This window comes from Peromyscus leucopus, unplaced genomic scaffold (assembly GCF_004664715.2).
Source record: "Peromyscus leucopus breed LL Stock unplaced genomic scaffold, UCI_PerLeu_2.1 scaffold_161, whole genome shotgun sequence".
NCBI lineage: Eukaryota > Metazoa > Chordata > Mammalia > Rodentia > Cricetidae > Peromyscus > Peromyscus leucopus.
The window spans coordinates 26,956-47,272 of record NW_023504787.1 but is presented as its reverse complement, the minus strand read 5'-3'; the positions used below and the strand labels follow the sequence as shown (position 1 = coordinate 47,272).

The 20,317-nt window shown below is 40.6% G+C and overlaps 1 pseudogene; it reads right to left on the bottom strand.

The window, feature by feature from the left end:
• Positions 1-705: 705 nt before the first annotated feature.
• Positions 706-2,214, bottom strand: LOC114690853 (annotated as a pseudogene).
• Between the last annotated feature and the right edge of the window lie 18,103 nt (positions 2,215-20,317).

Below are 20,317 nucleotides of genomic sequence, written 5' to 3'. Positions count from 1 at the left end.
TAACAACTGAGGGAGTGTATATAAAGGGGCTTAAAATTGATGGAGAAGGTTTATGTACCTGAACCTAATATGTAGACTTGTATGCATATGTTGGGCTTTTACTATAGGAATGAGGCTACCTAGCAGGGACTGTGAAGTCAAGTATAAATGGGTCTCTCTTTTAAGGTAGGGCATCCTAATGAGTCTTGCAATTTACTGTGTGTGTGTGTGTGTGTGTGTGTGTGTGTGTGTGTGTGTGTGTGTGTGTTTGTGTGTCTAGAGAAAGTGAAAGAAAGAGAGGAGAGAGAAGAGAGGGGTTTGCTGTGGCAGAAGAGGAGGAAATACCTAGCAAGACCTGATACACAGACCTTTATATTTGGTGTTTTTATGCAAAAAATATGGTACTGGGCAAGTCCTGAATGTTAGCATTGTGGAAGGCTTAGAATTTATGGTTGTATACTTAGCAGGCCCTGACACCAAGTTGTCAGTCATGCATTCATATGTGTGTTTGTGGGTGTGTTTGGTTTGACTATAGGGGAGACATAGATGGCAGGTGCCCATTGAGATAGTATATTTGTAATTTACCAAAGGATATTTATTAAAATAACATAGTCAAGATACAATGTAGGAGAATATATTGGTGGCCAAATACTAGGTCTCTTATGGACTGAACTGTCTTCTCATTTTTTTTTTTTTTTTTTTGTAGCTTACACAGGGATCCAGGGCTCAAAAGGAAGTGTGCATGGAACATGGAAACATTTCTCTCTCTTCATGAGAAATTCTCTTCTTCATCAGCTTCCACCCTCTGAGTGGCCTGGATCCCAAGAAATTAGGTTCATCTTGGGGCTGACCATTGGGCATGTGGGGTGACATGAATGGTTCTTCTCTGGAGAAGCCCATGTTCTGAAACTTATTAAGTGTTCCATTCTGGACTGATTCACCCGAGAAGAGATTACCATGGATACTCTGCACAGAATTCTTGTTGACTGCAATGTGTGCTGTAGCACTGATGATGACATTAGCCACCAGGACGTCTCCTTTTGGGACTGTTTCATCTGCACAGGGCTTTGTTTCAGGCATGAGTATCTGTTGAGCATTTTGTAGCTTTGGCATCTCCTGCCTCTTCCTTCCACACCCTCCTCATGAAAGTGTCTCTTCACATCTCCTTGGTGGGAAGGCTGGTTCACTGGCTCTCCTCTTCAAGGGGAAAGGGAGGCGAGGAGCACGTATAGGGCTTCCATTTAACCAGGGCTTTTGATTTTGTTGTTGGCTATCCCCATAGCTCAGTTTGTATTTGAGGATATTGAAGGTAGCCATTAAATTATTTGGTTGCCTGTGTTTTAGGGATGATACAATGTCTTCACAGGTATAGCCCATGGTGCACATGGTCTCCACGACCCTAGGAAGGATTTCCTTAGTTTTAGGTGCTGCATGATCTTTAATGTTGCCCAGCCATTGTCTTTCCTGGAGCTGACATATTGTTATCCTGTGCCGGGTGGGGACCATAAGTAATTGTTTAATGATGATTTGAAAGGGTTTTGACGTGTAGCAGATAATGGGATACTTTGTGGTGGTGATGGCCTTGTACATATGTTCCCGGGTGGGTCCTGTATATGGAAATATTCCTGTGACCAGTACATATAGGAGGACTCCCAAGCTCCACATATCCCCTGCCAGTCCATCATAGGGTTTCCTTGCCAAAATTTCTGGAGCCAAATAGTCCAAGGTGCCACCGAATTCCTCCAACATCTGCCCATCTGCCAGCTGTCTGGCCATACCAAAGTCACAAAGCTTGACATTGCCAGCTCCGTCAATAAGGATATTTTCCAATTTAATATCACGATGGGCAATTCGTTTTTGGTGGAGAAAATGAACTCCGGAAACGACCTGTTGGAATATTGGTCTAGCCTCATCCTCCTCTAGAAAGTATCTATCCTGGAGGAACCCATCCAGGTCCTTTCCTGAAACATATTCCATGATCAAGTAAGTTATTGTACTTGTGTCAATAACATGAAAGAAATTAACTATGTTTCTGTGTTCCACAGATTGAAGTATCTCTATTTCAGTGTTGATGTCATCCAGAGAATTCTTTTTCTTCTCCAGGACCTTGACAGCCACCTGTGTATGTGTAGGAAGGTGGCAGGCAAGCTTCACCTCCCCAAATCCACCAGAGCCTAGTGATGTTAAAATCCTGAAATCCTTTTCAAGGATGTTTTCTTCCAAGGGACTTGCCATGATGTTCTGCTCCTTTAGGACACTTTAACTTGTTGCCAATTGCTTGGAGAAACAACACAAGAAAAAATAGTTAATGCAATTTTTGGATAGATGTTTAGTGTTATGAATTCTGTCATGGAATGTGGGATATCCCAAACAATCTAATGATGCAGGTCAAGGATGTAGAAACACTAGAAGAACACCTCCTACAAACACTAGATGAGGAATCTTAGTAAAGATCAAAGATGGAAACTTTGATGTATGTGTAAAGGAAAAGACTGAGATCAGATATAGAATTACTTGGTTAGCTAAGAATGCATCAAAATGAAAAACCCTGGCCCAAACTGATCAAGAGACTTAAGATACAAACTTATAGTGGGGAAAAAAGAGAGGTTATGTCCTAACCAAACTATGGTCCAGAGGATTTTTCAGGGATGTTTCAAATACTAGAGCCCATGAAAGTAGAAAGTATGACAGGATCTTTTAGATGTGTGTGACTATTAAAATAAGATAAAAGAAAAACACTTAAAAGACTTGAGTCATAAGCAACAGGTGTGGCTGGTAACAAAAATGGCTACAAATCAAGTAGAGCCCAGGCTTCTTGGATTTCCTGAATCTATCTACACTGTAGAAGAATGAACACTGTGCTGGGGACTTACTTGTCAACCTAACACAAACTAGAGTCATCACAGAGGAAGGGACCACAGTTGATGACATGTCTCCTTGAGATCCAGCTGTCTGGCATTCTCTAAACTAGTGACCAATGTGGGAGGCAATTGCCCATTGTGAGTGGCGCTATCCTTGGGCTGGTGGTCCTGGGTTCTATAAAAAGCAGGCTGAGTAATCCAGGGGTAGCATTCAAGTAAGCAGCACCCTTCCATGGCCTCTGCATCATCTCCTGTGTCAGGGAGCCTGCACTGTTTCAGTTGCTGTCTTGATATTGTTTGGAGATGAACAAAAATCATGGAATAATAAGCTGAATAAACATTTTCCTCCCCAAATTTATATTCTGTGTTTATGTTTTGTTTGTTTTTTGTTTGGTTATGGACTTTTTTATGCAAAAAAGAAGTTTAAGACAAATTAAGACAAACACAATGTTACAGAAAAGACTCATGAAAAAGAAAGCTAAGGAATGTTTTCAAACTGATCTCCGTGCTGGTATTACCCTTAGCACACAATCAAAAATCTCAATGAATAAAGAAAGTACAAACAACTGTCCTTGAAGAATACAGATTGGAAAAGCAAGCCCAAGTCCCTGGCCTCGGTCCTCTGCTCAAAAAAAAAAGAATTAAAATTAGTAACAATCAAATTGGAAAACATCATAGTGAATAAGGAGACTGTGGAGAATGTTCCACACTCAGCACCCTGACAAGTGTTCTGTTGGGTTATAAGGAAAAAGTTAAAACTAGATGTAGTTTTATGTGAGACAAAGCAGGTCCACAAACAGAAACAGGATATATTTTGTCTTCTTTGGGTCATGAGGAAGGAGGAGAAGGATGAGCTTTTGTAAAAGTCATAGTATCAGTCACAAATCTAAGGTAGGGGTAATGAAATAGTGCAGGGCAATATGATCAAGGTAAAAATCAGACATATATGGAAATGTTATGTAGTAGGAAATCTAGGAGGTCTTTTAACAAAACTCCTGAGCCAGATTTGGGGGTAAATGTTGAAAGATCAGAGAGGCAAAGGAATAACCCACTGCCAAGTTTTAACTCTCAGAATCCTCAGCCTGAAAAGCTTTAGTTCCTGTCTCCTCGTGCCATATATACCTTTGTCTTTCCAAATATCACTTCCTTTCTAGTGCTGGAATTAAAGGCAATGGTGCTTCCCAAGCAAATGTATGAGATCTCAAGTGCTGGGATTAAAGGTATGTAATTCCCAAGTACTGGGATTAAAGGTGTGTTCTACTACTTCCTGGCTTTGTTTCTCTCCTAGAATGAATCAATCTCATGAAGTCCAGGTGGCTTTGAACTCACAGAGATCCAGACAGATCTCTGCCTCCTGAGTGCAAGGAGTAAAGGTGTGTGCCACCACTGCCTGGACTCTATTTTTAATCTGGTGGCTTTTTCTCTTCTCTGATCATCAAGCAAATTTTATTAGGGGACACAATATATCACCCCATAGTATGTGTGGCATATACTTAAATATGTTTAAATACAGTAAAATGAATCAACATGGAAATAAGAGATTAATTTTCAAAAATGAAATAGGATAACAATTAATGAACAATGGGACAATACAGGCACAAATTAACCCTAAAACAAACAAAAAAAACCCAACATTATAAATATACATATCAAACAGCAAACATAAATCCCAGGAAGCAAAACCAACAAAATAGGAAACACCCTCACTATATTGAGGTTCTGTTGAATAGAGAACTGAAATCTATCAGGACCATTGTTCCATTCTCTCTGCTGTGAAGGCATCCAACATTGACTCCAATGTACAAGCACAAGGCCCAGCTGCAGGCAGAGCCCCTTAGGGACTAGTATCTAGTATTCTTCATACTGCTTCTTTGTAATTTCACCATGAGCAACCAGCTAACCATGACTTGTCAGATTGTTTATTCTCAGCTTCTATACCATAATAGAGCCCTTGTTATTTTTTATTTTATTTTATTTTTTTAAAATTATTTATTATGTATACAGTGTTCTGCCTACATGTGTCCCTGCAGGCCAGAAGAGGGCACCAGATCTCATTAAAAATGGTCCTGAGACACCATGTGGTTGCAGGGAATTGAACTCAAGGCCTTTGGAAGAGCAGCCAGTGCTCATAACCACTGAGCCATCTCTCCGGCCCTGCCCCGAGTTTTGTTATTTTTACCATGGCTATGATCAAGGCCCACTTAAGACTCAATACTGGGGAGGAACAGTTTAGTTGCACTACAGCTTTCAACATACCTAGAATCTATGGGTCTGGGAACATCTTGTTCCTCATAGAGCTGTGTTGTTTGGTGTCTTGTAACATTACATTAGGCGTTATCTGTCCACCAGTGACTTACTCCTAGAAAGCTTCACCTCTGTGGCTTCCACAACTTTCCAAGACCCACTAGCTACTGGAAACCAAGTGCTCATAAGGCCTGAGATAAGGTTAACAAAACCACTGTGGTAGTTTGCATGAGAAATGTGACTACAATCTGGGCATCTGACCACCAGTTTTTGGCCTATTTGGGGAACCTAAGGTGGTAGAGCCATGGAGTTCTCAATAACAACAGGGTAACATCTGCAATGATGCAATCACCTTCTTCCTATCTCTCCCTCTTCCTCTCTTTTCCTCTCTCTCCTCTCTCTCTCTAGAGTGTATTGGAATTACTTACAGGATGCAGTCCAGCTAATCCAATGAGTGAAGTTGAACTGAACGTCCCTGAATCCAGAAGAGGCTTGGTCCACAAAGTTGGATCTCTTGGCTGGTCTTCACAATATGCTGGAATGCCAAAGAAGTAGGAATGAATTCCACTGAAGGAATGATCTCGTTAACAAGGCAAGGGCAAGAGAGAAATGAGCAAAAGCTGCCTTCTTGCATGTCCTTATATATCCCTCCTGCAGAAGGTATGGCCGGAAATAAAGGTGTGTCTTCTTGTCCCAAAATCTGGATTAAAGGTGTGTGTCTTTTTGTTTGTTTGTTTGTTGTTTTGTTTTTTGAGACAGGGTTTTTCTGTGTAGATTTGTGCCTTTTCCTGGAACTCACTTGGTAGACAAGGCTGGCCTTGAACTCACAGAGATCCACCTGGCTCTGCCTCTTGTGTGCTGGGATTAAAGGCGTGTGCCACCACAGCCTGGAAAAGGTGTGTGTCTTAACACCTAGAGATCCTGATTATAGATATGTGTTTCCCTGATCTTGATCCAGAACAAATCAAGCCAAAATATAATCTCTCAAAGGTGTGCCCTCCATTTCTGGGTTGTAGTTTATTCCAGATGCAGTCAATTTGACAACCAAAAATAACAATCACAGTGGTAGAAATCCATCACTGGGATTAAGGACATTAACTAGCCTAGCCTTCTCCATTAGCTCGGTCTGCTTTCTGATTTAATTTCCAGACTGTACGCCCTCATGAACATTGATGCAATATACTCAATAAAATATTGACTCCAAGAACACATCAAAATGGTTATCCACCATGATCAAGTAAGCTTCATCCCAGGGATGCAAGGGTAGTTCAACACACGAAAGTCTGTCAATGTAATACACCATATAAACAAAGTGCAAGAAAAAAAAAACAACATGATCATCTCACTAGATGCTGAAAAGGCATTTAACAAAATCCAACACCGCTTCATGATAAAGGTCTTGAAGAGATCAGAAATATAAGGAACATACCTAAATATAATAAAGGCAATTTACAGCAAGCCAACAGCTAACATTACATTAAATGGAGAGAAACTCAAAGCAATTTCATTAAAATCAGGAAGAAGACAAGGCTGTCCCCTCTCCCAAAACTTATTCCATATAGCTCTTGAAGTTCTAGCTAGAGCAATAAGACAACATAAGGAGATCCAGGGGATACAAATTGGAAAGGAAGAAGTCAAGCTTTCCCTATTTTCTGATGACATGATAGTATATATAAGTGACCCTAGAAATTTGACCAAGGAGCTCATACAGCTTGTAAACACCTTCAGGAATGTAGCAGGATACAGGATCAACTCAAAGAAAAAAAATCAGTAACCCTCATATATACAAATGAAAACAGGTTGAGAAAGAAATCAGAAATATATCACCCTTTACAATAGCCACTAATGATATAAAATACCTTGGAGTAACTCAAACTAAACAAGTAAAGGAACTGTATGACAGGAACTTTAAGTCCCTGAAGAAAGTTATTGAAGAAGATATCAGAAAATGGAAAGATCTCCCAGGCTCATGGATAGGGAGGATTAACATAGTAAATCTGGCAATCTTACCAAAAGCAATCTACAGATTCAATGCAATCCCCACTAATATCTCAACACAATTCTTCACAGACCTGAAAAGAACAATACTCAATTTCATATGGAAAAACAAAAAACCCAGGATAACCAAAAGAATCCTGTACATATAAACAACGTCTAATGTTATTACTATCTCTGACTTCAATGACTATTATAGAGCAACAGTAATAAAAAAAACAGCTTGGTACAGGCACAGCTACTGACATGTGGACCAATGAAACCGAACTGAAGATCCTGACATTAGTCCTCACACCTATGAACTTATGATTCCCGACAAAAGAGCCAAAGCTATTCAATGAAAAAAGAAAGCATCTTCAACAAAAGGTACTGGTATAACTGAATGTCAACATGGAGAAGACTGATAATAGATCCATACCTTTGACCATGCACAACACTTAAGTCCAAGTGGATCAAATACCTCAACATGAATCCAGTTACTCTGAACCTGATATAAAACAAAGTAGGAAATAGTCTTGAATGCATTGGCAAGGGAGATCACTTCCTAAATACAACACCAGGAGCACAGACACTGAGAGAAACAATTAATCAATGGGACATTTTGAAACTGAGAAGTTTTATAGGGCAAAGGACATGTTCAACAAGACAAAATGAGAACCTACAGAATGGGCAAAGATCTTCACCAACCCCACATCTGACAGAGGGCTGATATACAAAATATATACAGAACAAAAGAAATTCGACATTAAAATAATGAACAATCCAATTAAAATGGGCTATAGAGCTAAACAGAGATTTCTCAACAGAAAAAGCTCAAATGACTGAAAGACATTTAAGGAATTGCTCAACATCCTTAGTCATCAGGGAAATGCAAATCAAAACGACTCTGAAATACCATGTTATACCTGTCAGAATGGCCAAGATCAAAAACACTGAAGTTGCCAGGCGGTGGTTGTGCACGCCTTTAATCCCAGCACTTGGGAGGTAGACTCAGGCGGATCTCTGTGAGTTCGAGGTCAGCCTGGGCTACCAAGTGAGCTCCATGAAAGGCGGAAAGGCACAAAGCTACGAAGAGAAACCCTGTTGCATGAATCTTAAAAGTTCTTATTAATAAAATCAAACCCGAGGCCAGTTATTGGGGTCAATGCTGGTAGATCAGAGAGACAGAACAAGCCACAGCTAACCTCATCTGGTCAACTTCTCAGCTGGTCTTGTTTCCTCAGACTGGAAGCTTCTGTGTCCTCATCCCAATGACTGTCAGCTGAACTGCTGCTGGAAAGCCTGAAGCTTAACCAGCCACATGCTTTACCAGCCAAATTCTTCTAGTCTCTGGTTCTCACGCCTTATATATCTTTCTGCTTTCTACCACCACTCCCTGGGATTAAAGGCTGGCTTTCTGGGATTAAAGGTGTGTGTCACCAAGCTTGGCTATTTCCAGTGTGGCCTTGAACTCACAGAGATCCAGAGGGATTTCTATGCTAGGATTAAAGGTGTGAGTGCCACCATTTTCTAGCCTTTGTATTTAGTGGCTGTCTGTTCTCTGACCCAAGATAAATATATTAGAATACACAATATTTGGGGGAACATAATACCACCACAAAACCCTGTCTTGGAAAAAAAAAAAAAAAAACCAAAAAAAACCCACCGAAGTCAGCTTGTGTTTGAGAGGATTGGAGCAAGGGCAATACTTCTCCACTGTTGGTGGGAATACAAAATTGTATAGCCACTTTAGAAATCAATATGGCGCATTCTTAGATAATTGGGAATCAAGATATACCACTCTTGTGTATATATCAATTAATGCTCAATCCTACCACATGGACACATGCACAACTATGTCCATAGCAGCATTATTGTAATACCCAGAACCTGGAAAGTAACTAGATGCAATTCAAATGAAGAATGGATAAAAAAAAAATGTAGTACGTATACACAATGGAGTACTAATTAGCAGAGAAAAACAATGACACCATGAGTTTTGGAGGCAAATGGATGGAACTAGAAAATATCATCCTGAGTGAGTTAACCCAGACTCAGAAAGACAAACATGGTATGTACTCACTCATAAGTGGATACTAGATGTAAAGCAAAGGATAACCAGAATGCAACTCACAACTCCAGGGAGGCTAACTAAAAAAGATGACCCTTAGGAAGACACACTGATCGACCAATGACAAAGAAATGGATGAGATCTACATGAGCAAACTGGGGGGGGGGGCATGGGGTGTCGGTTTATGAAGGGTGTGGGGAAGGGGAAAGAGAGCTTAGGGGAGTGGGAGGTCCCAGCTGGATCAGGAACATAGTGGGAGAAAAAGGAAAGAGATATCATGATAAATGAAGACTCCATGGGAATAAGAAGAAGCAAGAGTGCTAGAGACATCCCCAGAAATCCACAAAGATGCCTGCACTGTAGACTACTGGCAATGGTTGAGTGAGTGCCTGAGCTGACCTGCTCTGCCAATCTGATGGCCAAACACCCTGTCATGATAGAACGCTCATCTAGTGACGATGGAAGCAGATGCAGAGAACCATGGCCATTCCGAAGGTGAAGCTCCAGGAGTCCAATCAGCAAGAGAGAGGAGGGATTATGAGCAAGAGATATTGAGACCATGATTGGAAAAACCACAGGGACAAATAGCCAAACTAGTGGAAACATATGAACTGTGAACCAAGAGCTGAGGAGCCCCCATGGAAGTGGACCAGGCCCTCTGGATAAATGAGACAGTTGATTACCTTGAACTGTTTAGGAGGTCCCCCGGCAGTGGACCCAGTACCTGTCCTTGGTGTATGAGCTGGCTTTTTGGAACCTAGGGCTTATGCTGAGACACTTTGCTCAGCCTTGGTGTAGGGAGGAAGGGACTAGACCTGTCTCAATTGAAACTACAAGGCTGGACTGAATCCTCAGGGGAGTCCTTGCCTTGGAGGAGGTGGTAAAGGGGGATGGATTTGGGGAAAAGCCTGGGGTGTAGGAGAAAGTAGGGTAGGAGAATCTGAGGCTGACATGTAAAATTAATTATCAAATAAAAATATTTTTAAAAAAAGAAAATGGATCTTGCCCTCTGTCACCAACTGCAAAATCACAATCTTAGTTTCAACTGCTCAACACATTAACCCTCTATGTTAGTGAACCATCTTTTCTTGCAAAATGGATGAATGAGGAAAACATTATATTAGTAAGAGGTTCCAGATCCAGAAAGACTCATGCCATAAGTTCTTTATATCTTCTGTTCTCAGCTCCCAGTCTTCAGATGTGAATATATAACATGGAGGAACAGATATTGGAGGGCTTACTCAGCAGAACCTCATGTCTATCCTTTTATTTGAAGGTTTTGCTGGAGGGAAGAGGCTCCCAAGAAGTACTGATACCTAGGTTTATATTTATTCTGGAAAATATGGCTCTAGGGGAGGGGTCATACATAGCAGGAGCTGAATTCTAATTGTGTGTGTGGATTAGACAGTGTTACAGGATATGCCTGGTGGAACAAGACACAGCAAGTACTGTGTGAGGATTTTGGTTGCAGCGGAGGAGACAGGGAGTACTTCCTACAGTGAGATACCTGTGTGGGGTTTGGTTGAATGTAAAGATATCTTGCAGTAACTGACACCTCATTGTAATATTGTGTGTGTGTGTGTGTATGTGTGTGTGTGTGTGTGTATGTGTGTGTGTATGAGTTTGTGTGTGCGAGCGCACGTGCTGTGGATACCGTTCTATATAAATAAAACACTGATGTCCAGTGACCAGACAGGAAGTATAGGTGGGACAAGGAGAGAGGAGATTGGGGAAACAGGAAGAAGTGGGAGAGACATTACAGCCACCTACAGGACAAGCAGCATATAAAGACGCCGGTAAGTCACCAGTCACGTGGCAAGGTATAGATTTATAGAAATGGGTTAATTTAAGATAAAAGAACAGTTAGCAAGAAGCCTGCCACGGCCATACAGTTTATAAATAACATAAGCGTCTGAGTGATTATTTTATACGTGGATTGTGGGACTGCGGGGCTTGGTGGAGCCTGGAGAGAAGCCCTCCAGCAACATGTGTGTATGTGTAGTTCTGTATCTAGCAGAACCTGACAGCTTGCCTATTATCACGCGTAGCAGTTTGAATATAATTGCCTCCTATAAACGTGGAGGGAAAGGCATTTGGAGATGTGGATTTGTCAGAGTAGGTATGTCCTTGTGTGAGGCAGGCTTTAAGGTCTTATATATGCACAATCCATGAAAAGTGTTTCAGTTCATTTCCAGGTGCCTGAACATAATATGTAGGATGTCAGCCTGTAGACTACCATGTTTCACCATGAAGACAAAGAACTAAACCTCTGAAACTGTACAGAGCCCAATAAAATGTTTTCCTTTATTAGTGTTTCCAGAGTCATGGTGTCTCTTCACAGCAATAGAAACCTAACTAAAAAGGAAATTGGTACCAGGGACTGGGGTATTACTGTAATAGGCCAGAGCATGTTTTTGTTTGAAGGAATATGGACTTTTCAACTGTGGATTAGAAAAGCATTTGAAAGCTTTAAGTGCTGTTTAATGGGCCATACCAGTAGGAGCATGGAAGACTGTGGAACTTATTGTGAATTGATCTGTGGGTGACTGGGTCAAGAGGTTTCAGAGGAGAGGAATATGAACATGTGGTCTAGAGACTAGTCGTGTGATATTTTGATGAAGAATGTAGCTGCTTTTTGCCTTTGTCTGAAGAGTCTGCCAGAGGCTAAAATCAGGAGTTTTGGATTAATCCTTTGGCAGAGTAAATCTCATAACAGCATAGTATAGACTCTGTCATGCAATTATGAGTAGGATCTCTAATGAGGATTTATAATGAAAAAGAGCAAGCTGACAAAGGAAAAATACAAGTTATAGGATAATTAGAGTATAAAAGGAACACCAGTAAGGGGAATGGAGTTAAATTCTGTGTTTAAGGAGATAAACAAATTAAGAGATGGAATAAAGGGAGCGGTAACCTAATGACAAGATTTCTCCAGTTAAGTTTCCAACTTTTGAAAGAAATTAAATAAAAGCTTAGAGTCAGGTATAGTGGTACAGAACATTAATCCCAACTCTAGAGAGGCAGAGGCTGGTCGATCAATGAACTTTACATCAGCCCTGTCTACAGAGCTAAATCCAGAGCAGACAAGCACGGGCAGTGAAGGAAACCATGGGAAACAGAAATCAGGTTATGATTTAATCGAACAAAGGGACCAAGTTCCAAACCCAGCAAGCAGCAGAACTTGGCAGTTTTGGATACATGGTTCTGACTTTAGAGTCAAGTGTAGAAGAAAGACATTATGCAATCTCCCTCCCCAATTAAGCAAAGCCATTAAAGCCAGGCATGTGTCAGGAGTGAATCTGAATGGAGGCATATAGAGATCATTGCCTGAAGGTGTGAATGTGAAGCCTGGAGTGCCTAGAATACCCCAAGTAGTTTGAGATCCCAGAGCTCTGGGTGGGTTACCAGCCAAGGACAATGGCTTTTTGCGAGTAGAACCAGCACAAGAGAAAGAAGTATGTTGCAGTCAGCAAGGCTAAAAGCAGTTGGATATCTGAAGAGCTTTTTGACATCAGACTGGGAGACGAACTGTTTGGAGTTTGCCCAGCTGGTTTTTGTTCTTCTTTGGTGTAGAATTTGCTCACTTTGTTCCCTTCTGTGTATTTTGGGCAGTAATGTGTATCCTGTGCCATTATATGTTGGAAGTATGTGGTCTGTTTCTTGATTTTGATTTCATAGGATATTACAGTTAAAAGATTGCAAGAATCTCGAAAGAAACTTGGGACTTTGGACATTGAAAAATTGTTGAGATTGTGATAAAATGTGAGGGCTTTTGAAGTTGGACTAAATGAAATTTGCATTATGATATTGCTATAAGATATTGGAGTCCAGGGTATGGATTTTGGTGGTTTGAGTGTAAAAAGCCTCCATAAGTTCCCAGGGAGTGGCATTATTAGGAGGTGTGACTTTGTTGGAGTAGGTGTGGCCACCTTGGAGGAATTCTGTCTCTACTGAGGTAGGCTTCAAGGTTGCATATGTGCTGAAGCCATGCCATACGTGTGTGGCTTTATGTCTTGGTCTTCAATTTGGTTACATTGAACAGCACATATTATTTGGGTTTCATGCCATGATGTTATGTTTATGCCATACTGGTAAAGGTGGTGTCCATTTAGGAATTTTCATCAGAGTACATCAAAACAAAAACCAATACAACTCACTAAAGTAGTCAAAATGAAGATAGATGGATTGAGCCAAGTTTAGGTGAGGATCACACCTCTCATCCAGTGTGTTAGACTTCCTCACCCTGCTACCAATAACAAACACACAGACACCACACCTACACAATATACAATGGCATACACACAAAAACACACACACTGAATGTCTCTTAGCAATTGGTACTTCTTACCAGACCCAGGGCTTGACATAAGGCACATCTACCCACTGAGCATCTACCTCTCCAGCTTTGACTGTGCTTTTATGAAGTAGAACATGACAAACAAAGTGTTTATTGGTGTCTTAGAGACAAATCCAAGTCTCTGCTATGCAATGATTCTCAGCACACCCCAACCAGAAAACAAAGACCCACCAGATGAGCCACTGATTATTCTGTTCATACCAATCAATGTGGTACTTCAAGCTGATGAACACCACAGGTTAGAGGAATCTACATAAAGATGCAGTCTAGAGAGATGGATGAGGATGTACAATCATGAGTCCCTGAATTTAAATCATCTGTACCCAGTTAGAAACCTAGGCATGGCAGCAGGTATCTGTAGCCCTAAGATTGGTGGGCACAGAGACAGGAATACCACAGTGACTCTTGGCCAAATAGTTTATGCATAATGGTATCTTCCAGGTTATGTGAAATTCTCTTTCTCAAAAGGTGGTGAAAAGTGATAGAAAAGGACACTGGACATCACATGTTGATGTAACCAACTGTCTTATTAAATAAGAAACACAGAAACAATGTAAAAGACAAAGCCAAGAGGTCAGAACTCAGAGCTAAAATCTCACCCTTCCTCCTGCTGTGTCCCAGCTTCCCGAAAGAGAGCTATTTCCTTGTGTGTCAGTCGTTTCAAAGTCATTCTGCCTTCTCATTGATTTTAAACCCAAACATGGGACTGCCTTGTCACTGTCTGTATGTACAGCCCTCTAGGTCTTAAAGGCATATGTCTCCAATGATGGCTGTATTCCGGAACACACAGAGATCTATGGGATTAAAGGCATGTGCCACTACCACCATGCTCTTTCTATGGCTCTAATAGCTCTGACCCCCGGGCAACTTTATTTATTAACATACAATCAAAATCACATTTCAGTACAATTAGAATACTACCACAATCACAGATCTCTGTCTTCATTATACACTCAAGTATGTGCTATACCTATATTAAAAGGCACACATAAAACATACATATGCTGGGGAAGAGGAAACTAATAGAATATATTTGTATGAAAACATCTATTTTTTTACTAAAAGAAAAAAGTTTCAATTCTTATAAACAAATATTTCCAAGTTGACACATAATCATAATATGTTACATTCCATCATATTAGTGTATTTGAGACAGATTCATCTCTATTCTTTTACTTTCAAAGTAAGATAAAATTGTTTTGGTAAAACATTTGTTAAATGATTACTTTGTTTTCTAAAGGGGGAAACAGGCACTCACAATAGTATTGTCAAAATGACAAAACAAGCTGCTTTTTCTGCCTCACTAGCCCTAATGAGAAACTTTTAAAAATTAAACAATTTCAAAGTTTCTATTATGTTTTATGTCCTTAATAAAGTTTTAAGAGATTATTATGTATTTTTGAGATTATAATAATTGTATCGATTTTCCCATACTCCTAAATTTTCTTTAGGAAATAGTTCACCAAAACACTAACATGGTGCTGGAAGTCCTTCAAAATATTCAAGAATTATGAGTGTATCAACAAGACCCCAAACATCACTGAGCATGATTCTTTCTGGGATACAACACTACACCCAACTGGAATGTAAACTTCACATCCAAGAGTCAATGATTTTGGGCAGGATAAAGTTTAAGCACTTGTCATCAAATCTCACAGCCTGAGTTCAATTCTCAGAACCCCATGGCAGAAGGAGAAAACTGACACTGGTAAGTTGTCCTCCAACCTCCACACATGTGCCCTGGCATGAGTGTACTCATACATGTGTAAGCCCACAAAAATTTAAATTAAAAAAATCCCTGAAGTGTAGAAATAAAATCCTCATGTACATAAGTGCATTGTCTATTGAATTTACTAGCACTGAATAAAAATGAAAGAAAGGAAACTGTTCAAACAAAAGATACATTATATGGAAGAAAATTTCTTCCCAGTGAATCTTCTCATTGAAATTTTTCCCCAAGTGTATATTTTTCATATTTATCTATTCTCTTATAATCTGGCATATTGTAGCCTATAAATTGTCTATTTTATTTTATATTTAAAAGACCTTGTCTTTAATATGTTGATTCAAAAATTCCCTTAGTAATTAACTGTCTCTAGACCTCTCATATCTGTTTTTTGAATGATTACTATTTATTCTATTACCTGAACTCTATGGTTTAAGTGCTCTCCTAATAGTAAAGAAAGTCTGTGCACATACGTTTTAAACAAGGCCTGTGCTGTAATTGGTATGACAGGGCATGTGTCCTGCATAGAGGATGGTGCCTGAATCATTGCCCACTCCAGCGTTGGTGGTCTATAAATTTGCAATTGCTATCAATTTGCAAAGAGCAACAAATGTCCTTTCAAACAGAAGCCAATTAAGGGTATCTTTCCATAAATTTGTTTTTATTAGTAATTATGTATCCTTTTATCTGCTTTTAATAGTACTTATTTGCAGGGCTCACATGTGCTCAAAGATGCTTGAGTAGCAAGCAGAGACCTGCAGGGGTCTGTACTAAGTCCTCTGCACCTATGTTACAGTTGTAATCTTAGTGCTTCTGTGGGACTCCTAACAGTGGGAGCAGGTGTTTCTCTGACTCCCTTGCCTGCTCTTGGGACTCTCTTCCTCCTATTGGGTTGTCTTGTCCAGCCTTAATATGAGGCCTTTTGTCTTGTCTTAATGTTCAAGGTTTGTCCTGATTGGCTGATGTCTTTCAAGGCCTGCTCTTTTCTGAAGAGGAAAAGGAGGGGATGTTGATCTGGAGGAGAGGGCAGGGAGGGGCCAGCAGGGAGGAGTATAGGGAGGGGAAACTCTGCTAGGGATATATTGTATGGGAGAAAAAAAAACTATTTTCAATAATAATGATAATAATAATATCTTCTTACACATATACACTGCACATTTTCCCATTAAAAATGACCAACTTCTCTGTTTTTTATTCAACATGAAAGTATTTTCACATAAAAATATGCTTATAAAACTCCCTGACTTTGGTTGAGTTTCTACTTTATTGCTGAGTACATTGAACAGGCTTCCATGGAGAAGTCAAATGCCAAGAGACAGTCCTCCTTACCTCAGATGTCAGGGCCACTTTTTTCTGCTCCAGCATAAGGTGAGGAGCAGGCCTGGGAGAGCACCAAACCCTGAGACCTGTGTTTTTTCTACCATCGTACATCATGCCCTTCTCAGACTTTAGGGACAGATTGGGAGAAATGAGGTGTATGGGACCATGAATTATCCTAACATTACACAACCTGTCAGTCACAGAATGAAGACAATCCTGAGTGTTTTCCACCCATCTGCCCAGCCTAACATTTAGCAGCAGGCCCTCCCTCAAAGTCTAAAACATTCAACCTACTGTCAACAGCTTGACCAAAACGATTCACAGTTTCTTATTGTGTGATTTGTCTTTTTCCTATCGATATGTACGTTTCTGTAATTTATAAGGTCAGGCAGTTATTAACACATGTTGAATGGTTTTTATAGTTTGACATAAACAATTTGCTATAAAATTTCTCTTCTGAAATGAAAATGTGTAAATATTTACATGGTCTGAGTTGTCCGTATTTCCTGTGTAGTTTCTGAGATTTCTAGTCTCCTTGGCAAAGATTTCTTTGGTCTTAGAGAAATAAATTACCTCAGGAATTTTTTTTAACCTGTGGATTTGGTTACATTTTATTCACTGACTTTATCAGCAGTTCATCTTAGTGGACTTCTGAAAAGAAAACTGTTGCTGTACTTTGTTCAAATGTTTAGCCAGTGGGGAAGTGCCCTGCATTGCAGTCTTGATGTTCACACTGATTTAAGATGCCAATTTCTTGTACACATCAGGTGTGTGCATGTGTGGAGGGGTGCATGCCCAGTGGTGTTTGTGCAGATTTATCTGCATGTGTATACATGGGGAGAAAAGACATAAGCCTTGGGTGTTATTCTTCAGGTTCAAGTGTTCTTGAATTTTTAAAATTAAAATTGTGTGTGTGTATGTGTGAGAGAGGGGGAGAGGGGAAGAAGAGGAGGAGAGAGAGAGAAGAGAAGAAGAAGAAGAAGAAGAAAGAAGAAGAAGAAGAAGAAGAAGAAGAAGAAGCTACTGTGCACATGTGGAGGTCAGAGGATAATTTTTAGGCATCATTTCTCTCATTCAACCATGTAGAGTTCTGGAGATTGAACTCAAATCAACAGCCTGGGTAGCATGCACCTTTGCCCACAGAGCCAGTTCAGTAGCCCTTGCTGGCCTCAGATTCTCTATGTAGAACAGACTCCACAAAAACTACTAGAAATTCACCTGCCTCTGCCTCACAAGGGGTGGTATTAAAAGTTTATACCACCATGCCTGGCTTCAAGTATGATAAAGCATCAAGGATAAATTCCTCCAACATTTTTGGGAAGAAATTGTACAATTCTTGTCTTTTTCATTTTGTCCTGTGTGGAAAACAAAAGCTCCAACACTGTGCTACAGCCCTGTCCTCCATATACCTACAATCACTACAGAGTACCAAAGCTGATGGTATCCTTCCTACCCCATCCTCTGCAGCCAGCATTTCACAAATACCCAAATCTGTCAATGAACAGAAACAACTGAGAAGCTTCTGCACAGCAAAGGACACTGTCATTCAAAGTGGCAGCCTACAGAATGGGACAAGATTTTCACCAACTACACAACCAACAGAGAGATAATATTCACAATATATAAAGAACTTACTAACTAGATATTAAAAAACGAATAATCCACCTAAAATGGGTACAGCCTAAACAGAATTTTTAAAGGAGAAAACTCAAACGAATAAGAAACATTTAAAGAAATGTTCTGAAGCCTGCATGACTGATGGAGGCCCGAAGCCTACATGGACCCTGTTGTATGATGTGACTCCTTCCAGCCATTTTAAAAATACAACACTAGGTCCACTGGCAGCCCCTAACTTGGGGTTGCTGTGGCTATAGCCAGCACTGCTTGCCCTTCTGGGAGGCCCACCTTGTGGTAGCAGGGGTGGGAGTGGGACAGATGCTGCCTGCAGGCTAAAAGCATAAAGGTAGAGCCTGGCAAGCCTTGAGGAGGCCAACATCAAGGAAAGAGAGGTGGGTGGCAGCCTGGAACTAACAAGGAACTTTCCACCCACACCCCTATCCCAAAGTTCTGCCTAAACAAAAGAGCACCTGACTCTGGGCAACAGCAGGACACCCGAGAAGAGTCCCAGTGGCGGTGCAGTATTTATGGTCAGAAGAAAACAGAAACTGCCACATAGTGATGGCTCTGGACTTTAATCTCAGCATTCTCAAGGCAGAGGCAGGAAGATCTCTGTGGACTTCAAGGCCAACCTGGTTTACAAATGGATGGCCAGGATAACCAAAGCTGTTACAAAGAGAAACCTTCTCTCTAAAAACAAAACAAAAAAAGAAAAGGAAACAAAAAGAAACTTGATCAATGACTAATTGCATTGAATATTTTCAGGAAAACCTGACAGGACACAATAATATATTGTATGTCAGGATGCAGTTTTCCAATGTCTTTAAGGGCCTGAGTGGGAAGCTGAAAGCCTCACAAATTCATATTAAATCAGGAAGCAGATAGACCTGATAGAGAAGCCTAGGCTAGTTAATGTCCTTAATCTCAAGGACAATCCCAGTGATGGACTTCTGCCACTGTGATGGCTATTTTTGGTTGTTTGGTTGTCAACTTGACTGCATCTGGAATGAACTACAATGTGAGATTATTTTTTGCTTGGTTTCCTCTGGATCAAGTGGAGGGAAACAATTATATTTTTTTTCTTTATTTATTATGTATACAGCATGAATGACTGCAGGCCAGAAGAGGGCACCAGATCTCATTACAGATGGTTGTGAGCGATCATGTGGTTGCTGGGAATTGAACTCAGGACCTCTGGAAGAGCAGTCAGTGCTCTTAACCACTGAGCCATCTCTCCAGCCCAGGAAACAACTATCTTTAAAGAGGATCTCTGGTGGGAAGACACACACCTTTAATCCAGATTTTGAGGCCAGAAGACACACCCTTAATTTGGACCACACCTTCTGCAGGAAGACTAATAAAGACGTGGAAAAAGGAGGCTTTTCCTCATTTCTCCCTTGCCCTCACCTTGTTACCAAGCCCGATCTTTCAGTGGAATTAGAGCCTACTTATTTGAGATTCCAGCATATACTGAAGACTGGAGGAGAGATCCAGCCTCGTGGACCAAGCCTCTTCTGGATTCAAGGACTTTCAGTTCACAGTCACCCATTGTTGGATTAGCTGGACTGCTGCCTGTAAGAAATTTCAGTAAACTCCAGGAGAGAGAGAGACAGAGAAAGAGAGAGACAGAGAGACAGAGAGAGACAGAGAGAAGGAGGTGGAGAGAGATTGAATCATTGTATCAATTACTCTGTTGTTATTCTGAACTCTAATACAATTAACAAGACTCTACCCCTGACTCACCTCAAATAGGCCAAAAACTGGTGGTCAAATGACTAGACTGTAGGGACATTTTTCATGCAAACTACCCCAATGGTGTTGTTAACCTTATCTAAGGCCTTTTGAGCACTTGGTTTCCAGGAGCTAGTGCTGCTTAGAAAGTTGTGGTAGCCACAGAGGTGAAGCTTTCTAGAAAGTAAGTCACTAGTGGACAGAGAACTTTTTTTCCCTTGAGATGGGGTTTCTCTGTGTTTTTTTGGTGCCTGTCCTGGATCTCACTCTGTAGACCAGGCTGGCCTTGAACTCACAGAGATCCACCTGCCTCTGTCTTCTGAATGATGGGATTAAAGTCATGTGCCACCACCACCCAGCAGACAGAGAACTTCTAATGCAATGTCACCAACCATGTAACAACCCAGATCTACAAGGAACAAGATGTTCCCAACCCC